This window comes from Desmodus rotundus, chromosome 4 (genome assembly GCF_022682495.2).
Source record: "Desmodus rotundus isolate HL8 chromosome 4, HLdesRot8A.1, whole genome shotgun sequence".
Taxonomy (NCBI): Eukaryota; Metazoa; Chordata; class Mammalia; order Chiroptera; family Phyllostomidae; genus Desmodus; species Desmodus rotundus.
Genome location: NC_071390.1, coordinates 64,911,297 through 64,933,805, shown reverse-complemented (window position 1 = coordinate 64,933,805; position 22,509 = coordinate 64,911,297). Strand labels below are relative to the sequence as shown.

At 40.3% G+C, this 22,509-nt stretch overlaps 1 protein-coding gene across 1 annotated transcript in view; it reads right to left on the bottom strand.

Annotated features, from left to right (window-relative positions):
- SHLD2 (shieldin complex subunit 2) overlaps nucleotides 1-22,509 on the bottom strand; it is a 161,972-nt gene that overhangs the window by 91,529 nt on the left and 47,934 nt on the right. The window lies entirely within an intron of this gene.

Sequence of the window (22,509 nt, the reverse complement as noted above, 5' to 3'; positions counted from 1 at the left end):
TACCTCCCACACCAACACAGGATCCTGGAAAGCAACATAAATTGCCTTACCCAAGGGACAGGCCTGCTATAGGTACTCTCCAAAATATTTAATGTGAGTGTAGGACACCCACTCACTGCTTTTGTGTCCTCACTCAACGTTTTCTCCTAAATGTCCTGCAATCTGACTTCTATTTCTCATCTCTATTAAGACAACAGTGAAATCCAAACTGTCAAATAAGCACTCACAGTACTTGACTACTCAAATTGTGAAACTCCCTTTCCTGAGTTTCTAGCACGCTCCTAACAAGTCCTTCTACCTCCCCAATTGTTATTTCTCTCTTCTTTCTTGGGCCATCTCTTCTTCGCATTCCACACAACTTTGCAGAATTTTATCCAAACCCATTCATTTAACTACTAAATATCCAATTATGCTTTATACCAATCTATAATTTAACAACCACTCTCCCTAATATAAAACATATTCCTAGTATCATTATGTTTAACACAATCACAGTAGATAAAGATTTTAAAAAGTAGTGCTCTATTTAGCCTCTTTCTTTTTTTATTTTTAATTTTTATAAGAGTTTGTTTAAGTCAAATCAACAACATATGCTGGGAAGCAAGATCTCAAATGCTCCTTAGCATCTTTCTTGAAATAAAAATCTGGCTAAATGACCTTATATACAGATTAGATTACAGAGTCCTTGGATTCAAGTTTGGTATGGTCTATGATTATGAGGTCAGGAGTCCACAAAGCTGCACTCCCAAGATTCAGAGCACTACTTGCCCTCTAGGCAGGGGAAGATGGAACATACAGGGGTGGCACACAGCAGCCTTGAGAGCTCAGGGAAGACCTGCCAGGATAAGAATGTCTGAAACAAATCAAAGTTCTATAAAACACAGGTTATTTGCATATAATAATTACTTCAGTGGGCCCTCACTTATTTCAGTAAATATTTACCCCTGTAAGCATGGGACTCCAACCCCCAATAAAACAAATTAAGTAGAAAGTATAGTCTTCTTAATTCAAAACAAAGAAATTGTTTAAAAGTATTTATACATAAGGCTGCTGCTACTAAATCCTCTAATTTATAGGAGTTGTGAGTGTGTGAGCAGGGCAGGACAGGTAGGGTGTATTGAGGGCAGAGGGAAACAAAATTATCAGAGCAAAGACACACAGACGAAAGAGTTAAGTTGTGGACAACTGGTAAATTTCAATTATTCTAGGTATGTTTTGGGTGTACTCAGAGGGTTAAAGCTCATTAAGATACCAAATGAAACTTGCAAGCACATGTCCATTACTGTAGTTAATAATTATACAATTTCTCAATCTGCACAAGGCCACTTCAGTCAGAAAGACCAATACAACCATAACCCTTTATCTTTAGAGTGGTCAGAGTCTGATGAATGGGTCAAAGATTTATAAAACAGGATGAACTGTATCAGCAGGTTTTCTCTTTGCAGAACACTGCAACTGAAAATGCTTATTACAAAATATATGCAGTTACAAGAGAGTGCTTTCTCCATCCTACTACCAAACTAAAAACTCAGTTATATGCCTTTCCATTCTACTTTATCCAAAACATTAATCATCATAAAGTTACTCAATAGTATCAAAGGATAAAATAAAAAGGCAGCATAGGATTGTAATTTAAAAAATGTGTTTTGGAGTAAGATAGATATCAGTAAAAACCCTACTTTGCAACTCACTAAAAATATAAATTTAAAATTGTCGAAGCTGGTGAAAATTACAATGGGTTCATTATACTATTCTTTCTTTTTCTGTAGATTTCGGAAACATCCATATTAAAAAATTAAATTTCTTTACCTGTCAAGTGAGGATTAAGTTTCTTTATCTGTCAAATGAGAATAACACCACTATCTGACAGTGTTTGTGAAATGGGCATAGAGTAATTACTCCAAAAAGGTTAGTGTTAAATCTCAGAAACTCTAACCAGAGGGTAAGGGGGGTGGGGAGAGGTAGAAGAAGTTATTGGGACAGTGGACACGGGGAGCAGTAAACTGTAATGGAAAGAGACTTGACATGGTGGGGTAGGCACACAATACAATATACAGATGCTATATTACAGAATTGCACACCTGAAACCTATATAATTTTACTAACCAGTGTCACCCCAACCAATTCAATAAAAAAGAAAAAAAGAAACATTACACACACATACTTGGTGACACAAACAAAAACCACCCACTGTATTTCCTTCAAGTTTTTGTTTTTACTGTGTATTTTTATCATTGTAACAATCAAAACTGAAATAACTTTGTATTTTCCTTGAATCCACATATGGCCACCTATAATCTATAGTCTTCCTAACCATTTTTAATGCTAGCTTAATATTTTATAATGAACCTAATGTAGTAAACCATTACTCTCTAATACATTAATTTGTTCTAAACTGTCACTATTATAGCCATTGCTGCAATAAATTATTTGGGGCATTAATTTTCTATTATTTTTGTGATAAACTCCCAAGAATGGAATTATTGGGATAAAGATATGTACATTGTTATGGCTCTTGATATTATCATGTTGTTTGCAAAAGAACTGGACACTTTAGAGTGACACATACAATGGGTGAGACTCCCAGTTTTACCACACTTTGTTAGCATCTTAAAAAGTAATTTTACTAGTTAGTAATGGTACAAGGGTTCTTTACTGTTGTTTCATTTTTACTTCCAAATTGAAAAAACAGTGAATTTTAAATTACATTTGGATTAGTATCCTTAATATATGAGGAGTATGCAACCACATACACACACAGACATACTGTATACAGTAATACAAAATTATGTTAAGAAGACAAGCAAGTATATATCACAGAGAAAATATGTAGATAAAAGACTGAAAACAAACATCCTCCTAATAAAATGAAAAAATATATAAATTAATGAGAAAACATTTCTACTTATCAAACTAGCAAAAATTCATTTGAAAGGTACAGAAGTGCAGGAAAGTGACTTACACTGTTAGGAGATGAAACTAGTAAAATCTTTCTGGAGGGCCATATGACAACATATGTCAAACGTCTTAAAATTCTGCATCCCTCTGTCTCTACATTATACTTCTAGGAATTTGACATAAAGTGAAGAACAGTATATACACTCTCAGGGATTTAGCCACAAGGATGTTCATAGCAGCATTGTGTATAATATTAAAGTTAAGAAAATGTTCATTGATTGTGGGCTAGTTAAATAAATTGTGGCATATACATAAACAAGGACAGTATATAGCCATTTAAAATCAAGAAGAATATAAAATATCATACAAAATATTTTCTCCAATATACTGATATGTAAAACAAGGAGACTACAGAAAATTGTGTATGCAAAGATTTAATTTTCTTTCCAGAAAACAGTATTCACTTTACCACCGTTTACCTTGAAGTTAAAAATCATTTCTTATCCTATATGAGAAAAATGTGTGTTCCCCATAATAACTGATACAGTGTTAAAAAATAAATCATTCTTTTATTCACAATCTCAATTTAATCAATACAATTTGTTATCTTATTTCATTGTGCTAAGAAATAGCATGCAGTACCAATAAACTGTATGATACATACATTCATGCTAACCTCTTTACATTTTTTGGTGTTGATTTTTGGAGAGAGAGAGGAAGGGAGAAGGAAACACATTGATCTGCTGTTCTACTCATTGATGCATTCATTGTTTGATGTTTTATGTGCCCTGACTGGAGATCCAACGTGCAACCTAAGCTTCCTGGCCATTAGTAAAACTCTTTACTCATAAGAATTACTAATATCAGGACTTCCAGCCAAGACAGAGGCATAGGTAGACACACTGAGCCTCCTCCCACAACCAAAAGAAGGCCAATAACAAATTTAAAAACAAAAAACAACCAGAATTGACAGAAAATCAAACTGTATGGAAATCCGACAACCAAGGAGTTAAAGAAGAATCATTCATCCAGACAAGTAGGAGGACTGGGGAAGGCAAGGCCTCAGCTGGTGGACTCCGTGAGGCAGCGGATTGCAAACTGGGCGGTCTCACATTCGTGTGCAGACAAACCGGGAGGAACAACTGGGGAGCGAAACAAACCACGCAACCCAGGGTTCCAGTTTGGGGAAATAAAGTCTCAAACCTCTGACTGAAAACACCTGTGGGGGTTGAGATGGCAGCGGGAGAAACTCCCAGACTCACAGGAGAGTTAGTTGGAGAGACCCACCGCCTCATAGAACCTACACAAACCCACCCACTTGGGAAACAGCACCAGAAGGGCTCAATTTGCTTGTAGGTAGCGAAGGAAGTGACTGAAAACCAGCAGAGAGCGGAGCAAGCAGCACTGTTCTCTCTTGGACCCCTCACCCATGTACAGCATCACAACTCAGTGACGTGTTGCCCCACCCTGGTAAACCCTAAGCTCCGCCCCTTACTACATAATAGGTGCACCAAGACAAAAAAAAAAGAAAATTGCCCAAATGAAAGAACAGATCCAAGTTCCAGAAAAAATACAACTAAGCAAGGACAAGAGAGCCAACCTATCAGATGCACAGTTCAAAACACTGGTAATCAGGATGCTCACAGAATTGGTTGAATATGGTCGCAAATTAGATGAAAAAATGAAGGCTATGCTAAGTGAAATAAAGGAAAATGTACAGGGAACCAACAGTGACTGGAAGGAAACCAGGACTCAAATTAACCATTTGGAGCAGAAGGAAGAAATAAACATTCAACCACAACAGAATGAAGAAACAAGAATCCGAAAAAATGAGGAGAGACTTAGGTACCTCCAGGACATCTTTAAACATTTCAACATCCAAATCATAGGGGTGCCAGAAGGAGAAGAGGAAGAGCAAGAAATTGAAAACTTATTTGAAAAAATAATGAAGGAAAACTTCCCCAATCTGGCCAAGGAAATAGACTTCCAGGAAGTCCAGGAAGCTCAGAGAGTCCCAAAGAAGCTGGACCCAAGGAGGAACACACCAAGGCACATCATCATTACATTACTTAAGATTAACCAGAAGGAGAGAATCTTAGAAGCAGCAAGAGAAAAGGAGACAGTTACCTACAAAGGAGTTCCCATAAGACAGTCAGCTGATTTCTCAAAAGAAACCTAGCAGGCAGGAAGGGGCTGGAAAGAAATATTCCAAGTCATGAAAGGCAAGGACCTACATCCAAGATTGCTCTATCCAGCAAAGCTATCATTTAGAATGGAAAGGCAGATAAAGTGCTTCCCAGATAAGGTCCAGTTAAAGGAGTTCATCAACACCAAGTCCTTGTTAAATGAAATGTTAAAGGGACTTATCTAACAAAAAGAAGATCAACAATATGAACAGTAAAATGACAACAAACTTACAGTTATTAAAACCAAACGTAAAACAAAAACAAAAACAAACTAAGCAAACAAGCAGAACAGGAACAGAATCACAGAAATGGAGATCACATGGAGGGTTATCAGTGGGGGAGTGGGAGGGGGAGAGAGGGGGAAAAGGTACAGAGAATAAGTAGCATAAATGGTAGGTAGAAAATAGACAGGGGGAGCTTAAGAATAGTATAGGAAATGTAGAAGCCAAAGAACTTATATGTATGACCCATGAACATGAACTAAAGCGGGGGAATGTGGGAGGGAGGGGGTGTGCGGGATGGAGTGGAGTGAAGGGGGGGAAATGGGACAACTGTAATAGCATAATCAATAAAATATATTTTTTAGAAAAGAATTACTAATATGAGCACATACAGGTGCCCAATTTTCCACATCTGAAAATCGAATATAATGCAAATGAGAGAATATTGATTGGAGCACTTATAAAATACAGAATTCTCTGTAAATGCAAGGAGATACCCAAGATGGCAGCCTCGATAAACATGGCTCACTTCCTCACACAACCACATCAAAATTACAACTAAACTATAGAACAACCATCGCTCAGGACTGGCAAAAATCAAGTCGAATGGAGGTCCTGCAATGACAGAATTAAAGAAATCACCACATCCATCCAGACTGGTAGGAGGGGTGGAGACGTAGAGAGGTGGAATGAGTGGTCCCAAACCCACATGTGGTGGATAATGAGTGGGAGGAATATCTCAGGAGCAAGAGGTCCCAGCCCCACACCAGGGCATCCAGCCCAGGGTTCCAGTGCCAGGAAGATAAGTCCCCCTGGCTTCTGGCTATAAAAACCACTGGAGATTGAGTCAGTGGAAGAAACTGCTGAATTCCCAGGCAGTTCCTCTTAAAGGGCCCACACACAGAATTATTAAACACTCTCTCAGCTCCAGCCCCAGGGCAGGCAGCCTGAAAGGCACCAGCGGCATACAGGCAGGAACTGGTGTCTGGCATCAGCACAAGAGCTGGAGGGCAGCTTTCTCTAAGACAGAACTGCTGACAAAGACACTGTTCCTCTTCTGAGCCCTCCCCCTACACAGACACAGGGCACAGCAGGCACCATATCTGAGACTCCATCAACCTGGCTTATACTGTTTGCCCCACCCTGGTGATTCTCTGAGACTCTGCCCCACCAAAACTTTATAGGCCCACCCCAGCAGTTAACAGTGGCTTTTTCATGTGAATGACTTGTCTTGACACTGCTTCTGAGCTTCCTAAATCCTCTCAAACAAGGAGAAACTCACCTCCTGAGCCCCAATACCTTGTTAAATGGCCCCAGGCCCAGCACTAGCAGCAGCTGGCCTGGATTCACATCCTGTCCCCACTGGGGCACCTCCAAGCCCAGCACAAGAAGCAGCCTGCTGAAGATCGCTAATAGCTTATGCCAAGTGGCCCCAGACAGAACACAAACAGGCATCAGAGCCCTGCTGTAGTAAGCACTGCTCTGTGGAGTGGGCCCTACACAGCTCATCCTCCAGAGGGCAGAGATTGGTAGTCAGTGGTTACAGTCAGCCCTTGCAGCTGACTGGCCTAAGTAAATCCCTCCCATTGACCTGACAATAGTAATCAAGTCTCAACTACAAGAGGAGAGTGTACTCAGCCCACACAAAGGGTGCACCTCAAGTAACCAGCTTGGGTGATAGGGGAGGCTGTGCCACTGGGCCCTACAGGACACCTACTACATTAGGCCATGCCACCAAGACAGGGATTCATAGCAGCTCTACCTAATACATAGAAACAAACACAGGGAGGCTGCCAAAGTGAGGTGACAAAAAACATGGTCAAAATGAAAGAACAGAACAAAACTCCAGAAAAAGAACTAAACAAAATGGAAATAAGCAATCTTTCAGATGCAGAGTTCAAAACAATGGTTATAAGGATGCTCAAGGAACTTAGTGAAGACCTCAACAGCATAAAAAAGATCCAGTCAGAAATGAAGGATACACTAATTGAAATAAAGAACAATTTATAGGGAATCAACAGTAGAGTAGATGAAGCCAAGAATCAAATCAATGATTTGGAACATAAGGAAGCAAAAAACAACCAATCAGAACAGCAAGAAGGAAAAGGATTCCCAAAACACAAGGATAATGTAAGGAGATTTTGGTACAACTTCAAACACTCCAACATTCACATTATAGTGTAACAGGGTGCAGCCAGGCGGCCCCCAAATAGGGATTTGTAATGGGGTCCAAAACTCAGGGTATTTGGGAAATATTAAAAAAAATTGTATATCTATTATAATATATATACTATATATTATAATATATAAATATATATAAATATTTAAAATATATTAAAATATATAAACATATAATATTTATTTTATATATTTTATATATATATATATATATATATATATATATATATATATATATATACACACACACACACATACATGGGATGTCCTCACCCCCACAAGTCTGAGCTGGGGGATGGGACACATGGAACAGGGACATTGAGAGCTGTTTTGCATAGCAACAGTTTTGCAGCTAAACTCTGGCATGGTCATTTAACATATCTATAACTTTCAACTGGTTTCATGGGTATGTTAAATAGCTGTGGCCATGCTTTGAGCCAGGGAGATGGGGCTAGTAGGCAATTCCCCCTGGTTACAGTACCTGCATAAGAGAGAAAAGAAGGAAGGCTGGGGCCCACATGACTTTGGAGTAGTTAGGAACCACGTGGCTTTGGCGAAAGTTGGGACCGCAAGGCTGGGGTGCTCCCTTTTGCCACGTGGCTTAGGAAGCAGGGGAGACCTTGCTGGGAAGAAAAGGGGTGAAAGGACTCTTGCTGATGGGCCATGAGAAGGTGCCACATGGTTTTGGATGAACTGGAGATCAAGACGGTGACACAGCTGATGGTGCCAGGAACTGAGGGGCTACCTGAGCCATGGACTTCTACTTCTTTTCCTGACATACTGTACCCCAGGCTGGGCAGAGGGAGAAGGAAGGACTGTGTGCATTTGTGGGTATTCCAAAGGACTTTAGTATTTTAATGAGGACATTAAATCATTACTCTAAGTCTGTAGAACTTTTTGAATAAACAATTCCTTTCCTTTTCACCAATCTCTGGCATTAAGAGACATCTTTCTTTGGCGGTGGGCAAGGCAAACCTAGTACGGGGGGGAAACCCAGAGCAGAAGTGGGGGGTCAATTCGGTAATAGTATATCATTCATCCCCTCGGGTCTGTTCTGTAACAATAGGACAGGAAGAAGGAGAAGAAAAAGCAAGAAACTGGAAGTCTGTTTGAAAAATAATAATAAAAAACTTCCCTAATTTGGGGAAGGAAATAGGCACAGAGGTCCAGGAAGCATAGAAAGTCCCAAACAGGATGGACACAAAGAGGCCCCCACCAAGACACATCAAAATTAAAATGCCAAAGGTTAAAGAGAAAATCTTAAAAGCATCAAGAGAAAAACCAGGTAGCTACCTACAAGGGAGTTTCCATAAGTCTACGAGCTGATTTTTGAAAAGAAACTTTGCAGGCTAGAAAGGATTGGCAAAAAATATTCAAAGTGATGAAAAGGAAGATTACTACCAAGATTACTCTATCCAACAAAGCTATCTTTTAGAATGGAAGGGCCGATAAAGAGCTTCCCAGAAAAGAAAAAGATAAAGGAGTTCATCATCAGTAAACCTTTACTATATGAAATTTAACAAGACTTATTTAAGAAAAAAGATCAAAACTATGAAGAATAAAATGGCAATGAATACATATCTATCAAAAATTGAATCTAAGAAACAAACTAAGCAAATAAGCAGAACAGAAACAGAAACACACATATGGAGAACAGTTTGATGGCAGCCAGATTGGGGTCAGGGGCTGGGGGGAGTTGGAGGGATAGGTGAAAAGGTTAAGTGATTAAAAAGCACAAATTGGTAGTTACAGGATAGTCATGAAGATGTAAAGTACAGTATAAGAAATGGAGAAGCCAAAAAACTTACATGCACAATCCATGGACATGAACAAAAGTGTATGGATTGCCTGAGGGAGTGAGAGGTGTTGAGCTGGGGTGAGGGGCAAAGGAAAAAAAATAGGGACAACTGCAATAGCATAATAAAAAAAATATAATTAAAAAACACAACATAATTAGAAGGGAGGAAGATGGCGGTGAGATAGGTGGAGCGGAGTCAACTTCCCTCTGCACCTGGGTGAAACACCTACACAGTCTACTGAGGTACAAAGTGAACAGCCAAAAGCACCCACCGTTTATGAAGATAGGAGACCAAAAAGTACAGAGAACACTGAGAAAACAGAAGGTAAGGGGATTGCTTCAGGACAAAAACGTCCCTGGGACCAGCGTGGGGACCAGGGCAGCTGCAGCCCCAGGCCCGCCCCTGCCAGGCCCGCTGCAGGACTCCTGGGAGAGAGCCGGGTTAACAGCCCCCTCCCCAGCCAAACAAGGCCCAAGCAACACTGTGAGAGACCTGGTTGCAGGGAGGGGAATAAGGACGAAGTGGGAAACCTACGGAGACCGGGGGCACTGGCTCGGGAGAGTTGAAAGTTGGGCCGTGTGCAACCCTCACCCGGACAGTCCCTGGCCTAGCTGGAGAGGAGGGCTGTGTGAGAGGACAGGACCTTCCTTAAACGGAGGGAGCCACAAGATTGAGCAGGAGAATTTTCCCAAAAAGAAAAAGACCCATGGGGGCACTTTGGGGAATTCCCCTGCAGCAACAGCTCCAGTCTCCTCTCCACCCCGCCACCCATCCCAAGATTGTGCGCATAGACCAGAAGTATCTGCACCTCATCTCGGAGGGAGCTAAGACTACAGGCACCAACAGGGGGAGGGTGCCCAGCGACCGGGGAGTGTGCCCAGTGACTGGGGAGTGTGCCCACCCACTGGAGGCTGTGCGCACCCACCAGGGAGTGTCCGCACCTCATCTCGGCTCATCTCGGAGAAAACTGAGACCACAGGCACCAGGGAGAGTGCGAATCAAGGAAGGCTCTGCGTGCACACTCATAGTCCAGAGAAGGCCTGCCATAAAAAAAGAGTGGGTAGAAGCTGGGAACACCAGGAAGAAGAACTTCCTGGAAAAGGAAACCCACCAACAAAGGAAATACCAACAGATAAAAACAGAAGAAGGTGAAGGAGGGAGTGGAACTCACACTAAGTCAACCCAGGACCTATCTGAAAATACAAATAAATACTGAAGAAATAACTAACAACAAACAACTAAACAAGAGCAAGAGAAAAGCCTCAAAACCTTGTAAATATGGAAGAACCAGCTCCAACACAACCTGCCCACACCTGCACAACAGAAAACAAGAGGTGAGGGACGGGCTGACCCTCAGATAACCAGCTGGTGGGAAAGACCCACCAAAGAAAGACCCAAAAAGAACCAAAACCAAAGACATACACAGAGTCAACATAAACCACAGCCCAAGATCAGTAAAATCGGGAGATCAAGGAGACTGCACCACTGAATCTCACAGGTATTCTATAACAGAAGTTTACACCAAAAAACCAAGGGATCAGAACAGAGCAACTTAAGAAGCAGAGGCCAACAAGAAGAGTCTCACAAACAATGGGAAGACAAAGAAACACTCCCCAAATGAAAGGAAAGGGGGAAGTCTCAAAAACAATGCTAAATGAAAAAGAGGCAGTTCAACTATCAGAAAATGAGTTCAAGGAATTGGTTATAAAGAAGCTTCATGAACTAACACAGAATTACCAAAAACTACACGGAAACTACAATGAACTCACTGCAAAGTATATCAACATGAAAAAGGAAATAGAAACTATCAACAAGGGCCAAGAGGAAATGAAGAATACAATTTCTGAACTGAAGAACACAGAAGAAGGAATCAAAAGCAGGCTCAATGAAGCAGAGGATTGGATCAGTGAACAGGAGGACAAGGTAGAAAAAAACACCCAGAAAGAGCAAGAAAAGGAAAACAGGCTCAGAAAGAATGAAGAGGGGTTAAGGGAAATGCAGGACAACATGAAATGCAATAATATCCGTATAATAGGGATACCAGAAGGAGAAGAGGAAGAGCAAGGGATAGAAAACCTGTTTGAAAAAGTAATGATGGAAAATTTCCCTAATCTGATGAGAGAAAAAAATCACACAAATCCAGGAATCACAGAGAGTCCCAATCAACAGGAACCCAAAGAGGCCCACTGCAAGACACATCATAATTAAAATGGCAAAATTCCAGGACAAAGAAAGAATCTTAAAGGCAGCAAGGGAGAAACAGGAAGTAACATACAAGGGAGCCTGGTAAAGTTAGCAACTGACTTCTCAATGGAAACGCTCCAAGCCAGAAAAGAATGACAAAAAATATTCCATGTCATGAGAACCAGAGGCCTGCAACCAAGGCTACTTTACCCAGCATGGCTCTCAATTAAGATAGAAGGCCAAATAAGGAGTTTCCCAAACAAAAGAAGTCTATAAGAATATACTTCCACCAAACCAGCTTTCCAAGAGATGCTAAAGGGGCTGCTGTAAGGAAAGGAAGGAAAAGACAGAGAGAGAGAAGAACACAGGTACAAAGAATCGGCAATAAATAAGTACCTATCAATACTTACTTTAAATGTAAATGGATTAAATGCTCCAATCAAAGGACATAGAATAGCTGAATGAAAAAGAAAGCAGGACCCACACATATGCTGCCTACCAGAGACCCACGTCAAGACAGAAGACCTACACAGACTGAAAGTGAAGGGCTGGAAACAAACATTTTCCAAGCAAATGGACAGGAAAAAAAAAGCAGGGGTAGCAATACTCATATCAGACAAAATAGACTTTAAAAAAAGGGCCATAAAGAGAGACCCAGAAGGTCACTGCATAATACTCAAAGGAAGAATCCACCAAGAAGACATAAACATTGTAAATATATATGCTCCCAACATAGGAGCACCCAAATACATAAAGAAAATCTTGGAGGACTTCAAGAAAGATATTGACAGCAACACAATTATAGTAGGGGATTTTAATACCGCACTGTCAAAGATGGTCAGATCTTCTAAACAAAATATCAACAAAGATATTGTGGCATTGAACAACGCCCTAGATGAAATGGACTTAACTGATATATAGAGAGCCTTTCATATCAAAGAAGGAAAATACACATTCTTTTCAAATGCACATGGAACATTTTCAAATATAGACCACATGATAGGACACAAAACAAGCCTCAACAAGTTCAAGAAAATTCAAATCATATCAAGCATTTTCTCTGACCATAAGGGACTGAAACTAGAAACAAATCTCAAGGAAAAAAACCCCCAAACACTCAAAAACATGGAGATTGAATAGTATGGTATTAAACAATGAATGGGTGAAAAATGAGATTAGGGAAGAAATCAAAAAGTTTCTGGAAACAAATGAAAATGAACTCACAACAATCCAAAACCTATGGGACACAGCAAGGGCAGTCCTGAGAGGGAAGTTCACAGTAATACAGGCCTACCTAAAAAGAATAGAAACAGCTCAAATAAAGAACCTAACCGTACACCTACAAGAACTCGAGGAACAACAACAAAGACAGCCCAGAGCAAGTAGAAGGAAGGAAATAACCAAGATCAGAGCAGAATTAAATGACATAGAAACTAAAAGCACAATCGTAAGGATCAACGAATCCAGGAGCTGGTTCTTTGAAAAGATAAACAAAATCGACAAGCCCTTAAGCAGGCACATCAAGAAAAAAAGAGAGAGGACCCAAATAAACGCAATCAGAAATGAAAGAGGAGAGACTACAACTGATACCACAGAAATACAAAGGATTGTAAGAAATTACTATGAAGAACTATATGCCAAAAAATTTAAAAACCTCGATGAAATGGACACATTTCTAGAAAAATATAACCTTCCAAAACTGAATGAAGAAGAACCAGAAAGCCTGAATAGACCAGTAACGCCTGATGAAATTGAAACAGTAATCAAAAAGCTTGCAATACACAAAAGCCCTGTACTGCATGGTTTCACAGGAAAATTCTACAGAGCATTTTAGGGAGAGCTACCTCCAACCTCCACAGATTATTTCAAAAAATTCAAGAAGATGGAAGACTCCAAAACTCATTTTATGAGGCCAACATCATCCTAATCCCAAAACCAGATAAAGACATAACAAAGAAAGAAAACTTCAGGCCAATATCGCTGATGAACATAGATGGTAAAATTCTCAACAGACTATTGGCAAACCGCACCCAGCAATATGTTAAAAGATCATACACCATGATGAAGTGGGATTCATCCCAGGGATGCAAGAATGGTACAATATTAGCAAATCAATAAACATAATATACCACATAAACAAAAGCAAAGACAAAAACCACTTGATCATATCAATAGATGCGGAAAAAGCATTTGATAAGATACAGCACCCATATCTGATAAAAACCCTCAACAAGGTAGGAATAGAGGGAGCATTCCTCAACATAATAAAGGCCATATATGAGAGACCTACAGCCAACATCATACTCAATGGACAAAAACTTAGAGCTTTCCCACTAAGATCAGGAACAAGACAAGGATGCCCTTTCTCACCACTCCTATTCAACATAGTATTGCAAGTCCTAGCCACAGCAATCACACAAGAAAAGGAAATAAAATCATCCAAATTGGAAAAGAGGAAGCAAAACTGTCACTGTTTGCAGATGACATGACAGTGTACATGGAAAATCCAATAGACTCCACCAAAAAACTACTCGACCTAATAAATGAACTTGGCAAAACAGCTGGATACAAAGTCAATACTCAGAAATCAAAGGCATTCCTGTATACTAACAATGAAACAGCAGAAACAGAAATCAGGACAAAAATCCCATTTGATATAGCAACAAGAAAAATAAAGGTACTTTATTTTATAAACCTAATCAAGGGGTAAAAGACCTTTACTCAGAAAACTACACAACATTGAAGAAAGAAATTAAGGAAGACACAGACAAATGGAAGCATGTACCATGCTCATGGATTGGAAGAATTAACATCATCAAAACGGCCATAGTACCCAAAGTGATTTATACATTCAATGCAATCCCTATTAAAGTACCTATGACATATTTCACAGATATAGAACAAACATTTCAGAAATTTATATGGAACCATAAACAACCACAAATAGCTGCAGCAATTTTGAGAAAAAAGAACAAAGCAGGAGGGATCACAATACCTGATATCAAACTACAGTACAAGGCCACTGTAATCAAAACAGCCTGGTACTGGCATAAAAACAGACACATAGACCAATGGAACAGAAGACAGAGCCCAGAAATAAACCCAGGTGTCTAAGGTCAATTAATATTTGACAAAGGAGGCAGGAGCATAAAATGGAGCAAAAACAGCCTCTTCAACAGATGGTGTTGGGAGATCTGGACAGCCACTTGCAAAAAAAATGAAACTCGATCACCAACTTACACCATACACAAAAATAAATTCAAGATGGATAAGACTTCAATATAAGTCGTAACACCATAAAAGTCCTTGACAAAAACATTGGCAGGAAAATCTCAGCCATTCCATGCAGCATCATCCTCACAGACACATCCCCTAAAGCAAGGGACATAAAGGAAAGAATAAACAAATGGGACCTCATCAAAATAAAAAGCTTCTGCATGGCTAAAGGAAACAGCATTAAAACGAAAAGAGAACCAACAGTATGGGAAAACATATTTGCCAATGATACCTCAGACAAGGGCTTGATTTCCAAAATATATAAAGAACTCACACAACTCCACTCCAGGAAGACATACAACCCAATTAAAAAATGGGCAAAGGACTTGAACAGACGCTTCTCCAAGGAAGACATACAGAGGGCCCAGAGACATATGAAAAGATGCTCAGCATCACTAGCCATCAGACAGATGCAAATTAAAACCACAATGAGGTACCATCTCACACCAGTCAGAGTGGCCAACATAAACAAATCCACAAACAAATGTTGGAGAGGATAGGGACAAAAGGGAACTCTAGTACATTGTCGGTGGGAATGCAGACTGGTGAGGCCACTGTGGACAACTGTATGGAATTTCCTCAGAAAACTAAAAATAGAAGTGCCCTTTGACCCAGCAATTCCGCTGCTGGGATTATACCCTAAGAACCCTGAAACACCAATCCAAACGAACCTATGCATCCCAATGTTCATAGCAGCACAATTTATAACAGCCAAGTACTGGAAGCAACCTAAGTGCCCATCAGCAAATGAGTGGATCAAAAAACTATGGCACATTTACACAATGGAATTCTATGCAGCAGAGAGAAAGAGGAGCTTATACACTTTGCAATGGCATGGATGGAACTGGAGAGCATTATGCTAAGTGAAATAAGCCAGGTGGTGAGGGACAAATACCATATGATCTCATCTTTAACTGGACCATAATCAACAAAAGAAAAAAGCAAACAAAATATAACCAGGGACATTGAAATTAAGAACAATGGAACAATAGCCAGAGGAAAGTGGGGAGGGGACAGTGGGGAGAGGGGTTTACAGGAGCTGCTATAAAGGACACATGGACAAAATCAAGGAGTAGGGTGGAGGTGGGGGAGGGAGGTGTGATTGGCTGGGGTAGGGTGGAGGGATGGGGAGAAAATGCAGACAACTGTAATTGAACAACAATAAAAAATTTTTTTTAATACAACATAATTAAAAAAGAATTATTAATAGTGGCGCTTTCCCTCTCAGGAGCATAGCCACACCTTTCTTCCCTCCGAGGTGTGCATCTCCTAAACTCTAAGGGATCCCATGAGACTTGCAGCCAAGGGAGCAATGGGCAGCAGCAGCTTATCCCAGGCTAAGACTCTGAATCTGTCCTCAAGGCCCCCCCCGCCAATTTCTCTGATTTGCACTGAGCTAACAGCAGCCGTGTAATGGCTCACTTCTGTCACTGTAACTTACTCCTCAGAAAACCAAAGCATACCTGCCTAGTCTCATTACTTCTTCTATCCTAAGCCCTTCCTTGTTTCACTGTCCCCAGCTTTAAAAAAAATACTCCCAAAATTAAAAAAAAATTACTAATAGTTACTAAATTCTACTGAATTTATCATCTAAAGTGATAGCACCCTGCCACATTTTATGTGACTTATGAAAATACTTTATTTATTGTTTATTTAGACAGAGGGGAAGAGAAGGAGAGAAACATCAATGTATGGTTGCCTCTCACATGCCCCCTACTGGGGACCTGGCCAGCAACCCAGGCATGTGGACTGACTGGGAGTTGAACACGTGCCCCTTTGGTTCTCAGGGCAGGGCTCAATCCACTGAGCCACACCAGCCAGGGTGCAATAGTGTGGTTTTCAAGTGAGATACCTATAATCAGGTTATTACCACCACATGAGATAGATAATACAGTGTCGTTAACCTCTTAGTCCTGCTTGCAGTACAGTGGGAATTTCTCCCTCCCACCTCCTAGTCAAGGCATTTGTCTCCTCCTAGTAAAGTCCAAGCACTTAAACAGGAACTGAACCTTAATCTAGCTGCTTTTTGCTTTAAGAATAGGATAACCATACATTCTGATTTGCCCAGAACAGTTCTAGTTTAAGTATGTAATCTGGTATCCTGTATAGTCAGTTTCCCTTTTCACTTTTAAAAGTGTGTAGGTTTGGAGATAAATTCTATAGTCACCCTAGTTACCAACCATATAAATACATGAATAAATGTTCTATTATTGAAGAGTGTGCCTCCCAATACATTTTATCAGTCACATTACAGTAACAGGAACAATGTAAGAGTTAAAGGAAAACACTGTTCAGTTTTCCTACAAAACTTTAAAATACTAAGTGAAATTAGGGTGAAATGTACCTAAAATCATAACACACATTTGGGACTCGCACAACAGAGATAAGAATAAGTGACGTAGAAAAAGTATTAACCTGTTAGGCAACTAAAAAAAATAATAAAGTAGAGTTTGACTGTCAGGTTCTGGATAATAAAGCTGTGGCTATCAGTATAAAACCTCTTGGATCCCATTTTTCTACAAAGTGTCTCGAACAGTGAAATGTCAACTTACCCAAGGCTCACCCTTTCTAAGGAAGGTGGAAGGAGAAATCCTAAAATACAACACTTCACTTCCTCCCCCGTACCATGTAATATCATAAGGACTAAACATCTAATCATGATCTCATAAGCATAAGGAGGGTCCCAGGGAACCTCTCTTCTTACTCTCATCTCCATCTACCCTCCAAAAAAGATGAAAAACAAAACACAAAGAATATCAAGGGGAGAAAAAAAACAACTTTGCAACTAAGTCCTGACATTTCTTTGGAAAAAGTTATACTCCTCTCAACAAATGGCAATTCCTTCCTTCCAGTTCATCAGGTATCCTCACTGATTGATTTTTTTCATATTTCCAATTTGTCATCAATCCTTTCAGTCCCACCTTAAAATTCGCTCAGAATTTGACCAGTTTTCTCCACCTTCATCTGCTACTGCTCTGCTTCAAACTGGTTTCCGTACTTCCCTCCTTCCAGCTCAAAAAACTGAGGTTTACAGAAGTTAAGGAAATTGCCCAGGTCACATAGCCTTCAGGTAGTGGAGCAAGACTAGAATGCAGAAAAGCAAACTACAGAGCCTAAGTTCTTAACCGCTGTACCACACTGCCTCTCTGGTTTTCTGTCTTTGCACTGCTGTGGAGCTAGAATCCAAGCTAGATCCCAGCCATCGAGTCGTAAGATACACAATAAGCACTGACTTACCTAGAGAAGTATGAAAAACACAAAACTTCAATATAAAGGGTCATCGTTATAAAAGAATTACTTGAAAAGTTCACTATAAACTTAATAATGAGGTGAATAATAAATGGCTTTTAGGAGGACATCTCTCTTTTCAACCCCTTGCTTCCTTCATACCTGACGCATTCTTACTTCCTCCCTCCCTCCCTTTCTCTTTCTCTTTTAATGACTTGGTAATGACATACTGAGCTTCGAAAAAATTAAATATTCAATATAAAATCCTGAAATAAATAAAACTGCAGATGACAGAGCTACCTTCCTGACCTAAACCTTACCACTTTCTTCCTTTCACCTTTAGTATCCCTGAGTATACCTCAGCATCTGTGCATGTGCTGTTCCTTCAGCCTTAAATATTCTTCCCCTAGACCCTTGTTTACTAGTTTTTAAATATTGAGATATAGCCCTGGCTGCTATGGCTCAGTAGATTGAGTGCTGGTCTGTGAACCAAAGGGTCACTGGTTGGATTCCTAGTCAGGGCACATGCCTGGGTTGAGGGCCAGGTCAGGTTCCCAGTAAGGAGCTTGCGAGAGGCAACCACACATTGATGTTTCTCTCCCACTCTTTCTCCCTCCCTTCCCCTCTAAAATAAATAAACAAAAACTTTTTTAAAAATAAAATAAAATACATTTTGAGATGTAATTAAACATTCAATAATATGCACAGGTCTTTTTTTTTAATATATTTATGGATTATGCTATTACAGTTGTCCCATTTCCCCCCTTCACTCCACTCCATCCTGCACACCCCCTTCCTCCCACATTCCCCCCCTATAGTTTATGGCCATGGGTCATACTTACAAGTTCTTTGGTTTCTACATTTCATATACTATTCTTACCCTCCCCCTGTCTATTTTCTATCTATCATTTATGCTACTTATTCTCTGTACATTTCCCCCCTCTCTCCCCCTCCCACTTCCCTATTGATAACCCTTCATGTGATCTCCATTTCTGTGGTTCTGTTCCTGTTCTAGTTGTTTGCTTAGTTTGCTTTTGTTTTGATTTTAGGTGTGTTTGTTAATAACTGTGAGTTTGCTGTCATTTTTACTGTTCATATTTTTTATCTTCTTTTTCTTAGAGAAATCCCTTTAACATTTCATATAATAAGGGCTTGGTGATGATGAACTCCTTTAACTTGACCTTATCTGAGAAGCACTTTATCTTCCCTTCCCTTCTAAATGATAGCTTTGCTGGATACAGTAATCTTGGATGTTGGCCCTTGCCTTTCATGACTTGGAATGTTTCTTTCCAGCCCCTTCTTGCCCGTAAGGTCTCTTTGGAGAACTCAGCTGACAGTCTTATGGGAACTCCTTTGTAGGTAACTGTGTCCTTTTCTCTTGCTGCTTCTAAGATTCTCTCCTTCTGTTTCATCTTAAGTAATGTAATGATGATGTGCCTTGGTGTGTTCCTCCTTGGGTCCAGCTTCTTTGGGACTCTCTGAGCTTCCTGGACTTCCTGGAAGTCTATTTCCTTTGCCAGACTGGGGAAGTTCTCCTTCATTATTTGTTCAAATAACTTTTCAATTTTTTGTTCTTCCTCTTCTCCTTCTGGCACCCCTATAATTTGGATGTTGGAACATTTCAAGATGTCCTGGAGGTTCCTCAGCCTCTCCTCATTTTTCGGAATTCTTGTTTCTTCATTCTTTTCTGGTTAGATGTTTCTTTCTTCCTTCTGCTCCAAATTATTGATTTGAGTCCCAGTTTCCTTCCCATCACTATTGGTTCCCTATACATTTTCCTTTGTTTCACTTAGCATAGCCTTCATTTTTTCATCTAATTTGTGACCAAATTCAACCAATTCTGTGAGCATCCTGATTAAAAGTGTTTTGAACTGTGCGTCAGATAGGTTGGCTATCTCTTCGTTGCTTAGTTGTATTTTTTCTGGAGCTTTGATCTGTTCTTTCATTTGGGCCATTTTTCTTTTTTTTTTTTGTCTTGGTGCGCCTGTTATGTAAAGGGGCGGAGCCTTAGGTGTTCACCAGCGCGGTGTTAACACTGGTCGCTGTGGTGACACTGTACATTGGGGAGGGTCTGATAGGGAGCAATGGTGTTTGCTCCACTCTCTGCGGGATTTCAGTCACTCCCTCCACTACCCACACTCCCTCCACTACCCGCATCTTGGCCGGATATGCACAGGTCTTAAGAGCTCTGTTCGATGACTACCAACAATCAAACTGGGCCCCTCTAGTGCTGATTCCCGAGTGGGTGGGCTTGTGCACGCTCCAGGCCCCAGTAGGTCTCTCCAACGAACTCTCCTGTGAGGCTGGGAGTCTCTCCTGCTGCTGCCTCAACCCTCACGGGTGTTTTCAATCAGAGGCTTAAGGCTTTATTTCCCCGAGCTAGGGCCCTGGGTTGTGCAGTCTGTTTTGCTCCCCCGCCATTCCTCCTGGTTTATCTATGCACGAATGTGGGGCCTCGGGGTCTGCTAGCGGCCGCACAGCCTGCCACATTCGTTGCACAATCCACCACGTCTCTGGGTGCGGCTGGGAGTCCCCTCTGCCCCATTTCTGCCCCTCCTTCCAGTCTGGATGAATGTTTCTTCTTTATCTCCTTGGTTGTCAGAATTCCGTGGGGTTCGATTTTCTTTCAGTTCTGGTTGACTTTTTGTTTTTAAATTGTTGTCCTTCTTTTGGTTGTGTGAGGAGGTGCAGTGTGTCTACCTACGCCTCCATCTTGGCCGGATATGCACAGGTCTTAAGAGCTCTGTTCGATGACTACCAACAATTGTCTACACTCATGTAACCATCACCCAAAACAAGATACAAATCATTTACATGGACCTTAGGAAGTTCTCTGTCTCTTTCTAAACAGGTTCCCTCCCCCTCCAACCAACAATTATTTTCTGATTTCTATCACTTTGGAAGAGTTTTGCTTTTTTTCCTTGGACTTTATATGAACCATACAATAAAATGCTCATTTACATCTAGTTTCTTTTGACACAATGGTTTTGAGATTCATCTCTGCTGTTGGTTATATAGGTTGTGAGTACTGTAAATACATCACAATTTTTCAATCAATTTTTCCTACAGATGGACATTTCATTTTTTTCCAATTTTTGGCTATTATGAATAAGACTACTATGAATATTCTTGAATTCATAATTTTGTGCATGTTTTCATTTCTCCTCATTAAATATCTACAAGTAGAATCACCACGTCACAGGATAGGTTTAATTTCATTAGAAACTGCCAATTAGCCCTCCAAAGTACCTGTACCATTTCGCATATCCACCAGCAATGTGTGAGTTCCAGTGGCATCACATCATCCCCATTTTGTATCTTCAGTCTTCCTCATTATTCATTTAGAGGGTGTTAAATGGTATATCACTGTGAGCTGACTTCGCATTTCCCTGCTAAGTGAAGTTTAGTACTTTTGCAAATGTTTATTAGCCATCAGTATAACCTCTTTTTTTTTAATTACTTTATTGTTGTTCAATTACAGTTGTCTGCATTTTCTCCCCACCACTCCCCACCACCCCAGCCAAACTCACCTCCCTCCCTTGCTTCCACTTTTCCCCTTGGTTTTGTCCATGTATCCATTATAGTAGTTCCTGAAAACCCTTCTCTCCACTCTCCCCTGCCCACTCCCCTCTGGCTATTGTTAGATTGTTCTTAATTTCAATGTCTCTGGTTATATTTTGTTTGCTTTTTTCTTTTGTTGATTATGGTACATTTACACAATGGTATTCTACGCAGCAGAGAGAAGGAAGGAGCTCCTACCCTTTGCAACAGCATGGATGGAACTGGAGAGCATTACGCTAAGTGACATAAGCCAGGCAGTGAGGGACAGTATAGGTTCCTTTGGCAAAAGTCTGTTCAAGTCTGCCCCATTACATTTGTTGGTTATTCCTCTTTTCGTCATTTTGCTATTGAGTTATTGCAGTTCTTTAAGTACACTAGATACAAGTCATTTGACAAACAAATATGCTGAAAATATTGTTTTCTCTCTCTATACTTACCTACTTATTTTCTTAGTGGTATCTTTTAAAGGACAATAATGTTATTTTATATAAGGTCCAATTTATCTTTTTTTCCTTTTATGTATCTTTTTTCTCTTAGTATATTATCCAAGAAATCTTTGAATACTTTGTAAAGATATCAGGTCATTAGATCCTTTTTCTTTCTTTTTTCCAGAAGGTATAGAGGTTTTAAATAATGTCCACATATTCTTTGATACTCCTCCCTTTATGAGATGAGACTTGATTCCTCTACCCTTAAATGTGGGCTGAAGTAATGAACAGAATATGGTGGAAGTGACAGCATGTGACTCCCAAGACTTTGTGATAAAGGCAATGCACCTTCCTCCTTGTGCTCACTCTTGGATCACTCACTCTAAGGGAAGACAGCTGCCATTATGAGGACACTCAGGCAGCCCTAGTGATAGGCTCACCTGCCTCCTGTCAACAGCCAGTGAAGAGCTGATGTCTCTGACCAACAGTCACTGGAAACAAGGCATCATAGGTGGGGATTCTCAAGCCCCAATTAAGCCATCAGATGATT